This window comes from Pinus tabuliformis, chromosome 8 (assembly GCF_031772625.1).
Source record: "Pinus tabuliformis cultivar Carrire ecotype Pingquan chromosome 8, CPIR1, whole genome shotgun sequence".
Classification (NCBI taxonomy): domain Eukaryota; kingdom Viridiplantae; phylum Streptophyta; class Pinopsida; order Pinales; family Pinaceae; genus Pinus; species Pinus tabuliformis.
This window is the reverse complement of record NC_142294.1, coordinates 1,007,549,997-1,007,555,996: the sequence shown is the minus strand read 5'-3', so window position 1 is coordinate 1,007,555,996 and position 6,000 is coordinate 1,007,549,997. Positions and strand designations below refer to the sequence as shown.

General features: G+C 43.4%; 1 pseudogene; it reads left to right on the top strand.

The window, feature by feature from the left end:
* Positions 1-305: 305 nt before the first annotated feature.
* LOC149238786 (25S ribosomal RNA) lies at positions 306-1,782 on the top strand (annotated as a pseudogene).
* Positions 1,783-6,000: the final 4,218 nt, after the last annotated feature.

The window sequence follows — 6,000 nt, the reverse complement described above, 5'->3', positions numbered from 1 at the left end:
GCTAGGCAATTGTTGTTCCAGATGTTTTAGCCATTGGAAAATGAGGTTTTACCTACTTTAATCAGTTGTTGTTTTTGGTATGGCAGCAACTGCACAGTTGCTGTTTCTGGTGTTCCAGCAACTGTGAATTATAATTCTGCAGACTTTAAACAGTTTCATCAACTGTCAGCAACTTAGTCAACTTCCAAAGATTAATTATAAAGATAACATGAATATGTGTTGAATAATTAAACTTATAGCAATGAGGAGAGTTACTTCATACCTTTGGAATAATTAGGTCAAAATGTTATCAAGGCTTTCAACTTATGGGCTAAAGATGGTAATATAATGACAAAATACAAGGTCAAAAGTAGACAATATGGAGTCCTAACAGTTGGCAGTCTTCCCAAGCTGCTCTCGCAGCGAAAATGGGCAGTAGTGTGCCAATTGGGCTACGGGCGTAGAATGCCCCCTACTGAGATATTTTCCCTAGGTGGTGAAAAAGCGACTCAGAGTTGGTACAGACAAGGGGAATCTGACTATTTAATTAAAACAAAGCATTGTGATGGTCCTTTTGAATGCTTGAACAATGTGATATCTGCCCAGTTCTTTGAATGTCAAAGTGAAGAAATTCAACCAAGCACGGGCAAACGACAGGAGTAATTATGAATCTCTTAAGGTATCCAAATGTTGCATCATCTAATTATTGACGTGCATGAATGGATTAACAAGATTCCCACTCTCCATATCTACTATCTAGCGAAACCATAGCCAAGGGAATGGGCTTGGTAGAATAGTAGGGAAAGAATACCCTGTTGAGCTTCACTCTATTCCGAATTTGTGAAATGACTTGAGGGGTGTAGAATAAGTGGGAGTCATTTTCGGCGCAAGTGAAATACCACTACTTTTAACATTATTTTACTTATGCCATGGGGTAGAGACGGGGCAGTGCCCCTATTTTTGGCCTTAAGGCATGTTTCTGCAGGTCAATCCGGGTGGAAGACATTGTTAAGTGGGGTGTTTAGATGAGGCGGCATATCTGTTAAAAGATAACGCATGTGTCATGAGATGAGCTCAACAAGAATAGAAATCTCATGTGGAACAAAAGGGTAAAAGCTCATTTTATTTTTATTTTCAGTACGAATACAAACCATGAAAGCGTGGCCTATTAATCCTTTAGATTTTCAAATTGTAAAGCTAGAGGTGTCAGAAATGTTACCACAGGGATAACTGGCTTGTGGCAGCCAAGGATTCATAGCGACATTGCTTTTTTATCCTTCGATGTTGGCTCTTCCTATCATTGTGAAGCAGTATTCACCAAGTTTTGTATTGTTCACCCACCAATAGGGAACTTGAGCTTGGTTTAGACTGTCATGAGATGGTTAGTTTTACCCTACTGATGAACTACACCGCAATTGTAATTCAACTTAGTACAAGAGGAACTGTTGATTCACACAATTGGTTATCGTGCTTGGTTGAAAATCCAATGGCACGAAGCTATCATGTGTCGGATTATGACTAAATTCCTCTAAGTCAGAATCCATGCTAGAAGTGGGGTATGTCACTCTTCAACTCTATCTCGACCTATAGTAGGGGCATCGCTTTGTCACCCTGAGGGGCCCGTGTCATTTTCAAACCGCGACCGTGAAGCATCTCAGTCGAGGCAGCTTTGATTTTCAATTCCAAATGGTCATTGAGAAGAATACTTTACAGATGAGTTAAATACATGATGGGGTATTGTAAGTGGCAGAGTGGCCTTGCTGCCATGATCCACTAAGATTTAGCCCTTGGTCACCTAGATTTAGAGCTTCGCTCTTATCACACATTATTCAAACAAATCCGTACAACTCTCCCGCTCTTGCACCTTTGTCTCTTCGTCCAAACGACAAATTTTTATTGCTCACATCTAAAAAATGCTTTACTTGGGGATGGGAAATTTGGTGTTTCCACGTGACAACAAAAAAGGCACCGAAGCCTAGGAAAATTGGGGTTTCCATGTTGTGCCCTGATGCCCAAAATTTTGGGTTTCCATGTAGTGCCCCGACACCCAAAATTTTGGGTTTCCATGTAGCGCCTCGGTGCCCAAAATTCCAGGTTTCCATGTTGCGATGAAAAAGGTGCTAAATAGTGGGAAAAATTGGGGTTTCCATGTTGCGCCCGATGCCCAAAATTTGTGGTTTCCACCCAGGGCCCAACATTTGGGATTTCCATGTCGCGCCCAAAATTTGGGGTTTCCATGTTGCACCTCGGTGCCCAAAGTTTTGGGTTTCCACATCATGCCCGATGCCAAAACCTGGGGAAATTTGGGGTTTCCATGTCACGCCCCAACCGAAATTGGCGCCGCCCAAGTCTAGGGAAACTTTGGGTTTCCATGTCCCGTCCTTCATGGAACCATGGGTTTCAATGTTTTACGACACGACGGAAACTCAAGGTTTTCAACAAAGCCCCAACCAAGGGAGCTTGGGGTTTCCTTGATGATGGAAACCAACTCGCAAGTCTGGGGAACTCACAGTTTCCATGTCATGGTGCGGCTAGAGCCACCGATGGAAACCACCCGAGTCTAGGAAACCTGGGGTTTCCATGTCTTGTCTTGGCACGAGGAACTTGGGAGTTTCCATGTTGTGACATGCCCTAAATCACTCCAGAGTTTATCGAACTTTGGATTTCCATGTTGTGGGGCGACGAAAAGCTGCCAAAGTCTAGAGAACTTAGGGTATCCATTTTGCAGTGCGATGGAAACTATTACCCAAGTCAATGGTCACACATGGGGTTTCCATTTCGCATCACAATAAAAGTTGCTACCCAAGTCTGGGGAGCTTCAGGTTTCCATCTCATCACGCGATAGGGAATGCCTGCCCAAGTCTGGGGAGCTTTAGGTTTCCATGTCATCATGTGACAGGGAATTACTGCCCAAGTCTGGGGAGTTTCAGGTTTATAAGTCATCGCGCGACAAGGAACGTCCACCCAAGTCTACTGAACATGGGGCTTTCCATTCCATGGCATGATGGAAACCGCCTAATCATGGGAAACTTGGGTCTTCCATGTCCCACCATGATAGAAACCATGACCTCAGTGCAGGGAACTCGGGTTTCCATGTTGCGGAATGACAAAGAACCTCTCAAGTTCATGGAACCTAGGGGCTTCTATTTTGTGGCATGAGGCAAACCGCCTAATTCGATGAACCTATGGGTCTCCATCTCACACCCCAGTGAAAACCACGACCCTGGTGCGGGGAACTTGGGTTTCCATGTTGCAACATGACTGAAATCTCCCAAGCTTATGGAACTCATGGTTTCCATGTTGCGGCATCATGAAGAACTGCCCAAGTCTTGTGAACTCGGGGTTTCCATTTCATGGCAGGGTGGAAACCGCTTACTTGTTCTATCTCTAGAACTTGGGGTTTCCATCCCTCGTTGCACTGGAAGATTTCAAAGTGCAGGGAAAGTGGATTTTCCCTGCCCCGTTGTGATGATAGTTGCCCAAGTGTGCAAAATCTAGGGTTTCAATGTCCCATTACACCATAAACCTCTACCACATAGAGGGGGCCTAGGGTGTCAGGTATTGAAGTCAAGAGCTCCAGAGAGAGTCGAAAACCTAAATGTGTAGTACGGGCACACCTTGATGTGAAATGGGCACCCACATTTGGTTAAATGTGACTTGGGTGAGCGTTTGGTTATATGTGAAGACTTGCCACAACATCCGCTTATGTGTAATAGTGATGGGCGAACTCATAGCAGTCGTGTCATGTTGGGCAGGGTGCCCACCCCTTGATACGTGCACGATGGGCAAGTCGCCGGTGGAAGGCGCTTGGGCGACTCGTGTTGGGTGCCCAAATGAAAGAGGTGACCATGTGTAGAAGAGTTAGGATGCGGGTAGATGCTCGACATGTGACAACGAGTGTAATCGGCTAACTGTTGGAGCCAAACCATGGGTGCAACGATGCACACGAAGGGATGTGATGATTCTTTGAAATGAGGTGTGTCGAGTTCATGTGGAAGTTCAGTTGGTCATGCATGATGATGGAGCTGACCCTTGTTATCCCTGAGAGACATGGCCATTAGGTGAAAGGATGCATATAAGTAAGGAGGATGGCATTCAACCAAGGGACATTGAACTCAAACTTCCACATCACAAAACAAGAGAAAAGGAATGAGTTGGGTGGAAACAGAAGGAAGAGAAGGTAGCGGGTAAAAGGGCCGCACTGACAGGTGGATTACGGTGGATGGGTTGGACTCCATAGTGCAGAAAGGAAGTGCAGGTCAGGTTACCAACTGGGTACGTAGGCTGCACTACATGAAGGCCATGCACCCTCACTATGGCCCACACTGAAGGCCAGAATTTGGGCACAGCGGAACAGAAGGTCAGGCAGAGAGGTGGCATACTTGGGTGCGGGTGACAACGATCGGAGTTCAGGTGTGGATTTGTGTTGTGTAGGCCAAGAGTAGTGCAACATGACCACATGACACGACCAAATGAAAGAATAATTGAAGAAGAAAAATTGATGATAAGTTATTTTCGCTGCATTATTAATAACACTTATTGGAAAATTGATCAAGTGTTGAAACAGGCACAAACCATGTACTCAATTATTGGTAAAAGGAAAAATTACGGTAGTGTCACACCCACTTATGTGTGGTTGAAAGACTACCACTAGGATAGGGGTGTGACATGGGGTTTCCCAATCCCTCCTCAACAAAAGTCACCAAATTTCGGGGAACCTAGTGTTTCCATGTCCTTCCTTACTGAAAACCTCCTAATTGCAGAAAATTTGGGGTTTCCATGTCTCGTCACGCTGGAAATCACCTAGGTGCATTAAAATTGGTGTTTCTGTGTCCTCCCCATGACAGAAGTCGTGGCCCAAGCACACAGACATTGAGACTGCAACCTCACATCAAGAAAAAGGCTCGGTTGGTCAAGAGAATGAAGGTTTCACCATTGGTAAAGGATCTCACTAAGGATAACATGTTGGAGTCTCTTCTAGAGCTAGTCTACCAAGGACTATCAAAAATTGAAAGAAGAATGAAGTTCCAGGGAATGAAATTCCAGAGAAACAAAGTGCAGAGAGAAGGAAGGACTTGACTTGTGCTTGGAGGATATTCTTGTCAAGGGTTTAGGGTTTGGCATTGATCAATAAGAATCTTCAGTAAGAGAAATTTACGAAATGGTTTTCCTCTTTGAGAGAGAGGTTTTTCCCTGGCAGAGATCCAACATCTTGTGTTCTTGTTCTTATGTTTTTGCTACTAGTTTAATGAAGTAAACACACATGCATTAATAAGAAGAGAAGAATATTAATCTAACAAGATAAATTGTAAAATAACTTTGCAAATTTCTATCAAGTATATAAGAATCCTACTATACTCCATTGCCCCAGATTCTTCAACGTGGTATTAGAGCTAAGGTGACACATCAAGGAAAGGTAATCTCACGAACATCTACATGGTTGAAGCATCAAGCCAAGAAGTCTCAATCACATCAAGGAGAAGAAGGTCTATCATCTATCATTCATCATGGAAGACTACAAATCAAGAATAAAAGCCTTGTATAAAGGCACCTACAAGAAGAATAAATCAAAGAGGGACCTACGTGAAGCTACACCATATTCAAAAAGGAAAGGCACTACAAGTCAAGTCATTAAGCAAATCTCATCATCAAGCAAGTCCATTTGAAGAAAGAAACTTGAAGAACATCAAGATCTAAGGAAGGAAATCCATCAAGTCTTCAAGAAGAAAGCAAGTTCCCTACATCTCAAACTCTATCAAGTAAGTATATGTGCCCTTCTGAGTATACCTCAATGTATTTTTGCAAGGAAAGTAGCAAATTGGTTGGGACCACTACATGTCCAAAGTCCAATGATTTGGATGCCATGAATATGGACGTTACAAAAGGAATTGTCCTAAACTTAAGAAGGACAACAACAATAAGAGAAAAAGGGAAGAAGCTCATGTAACTCAATAAGTGAAAGAGGAAGACAAGAAGCAAAAAAAGGAAGATCCTCTAGACCAAAGGAAGAAACATTTGCAA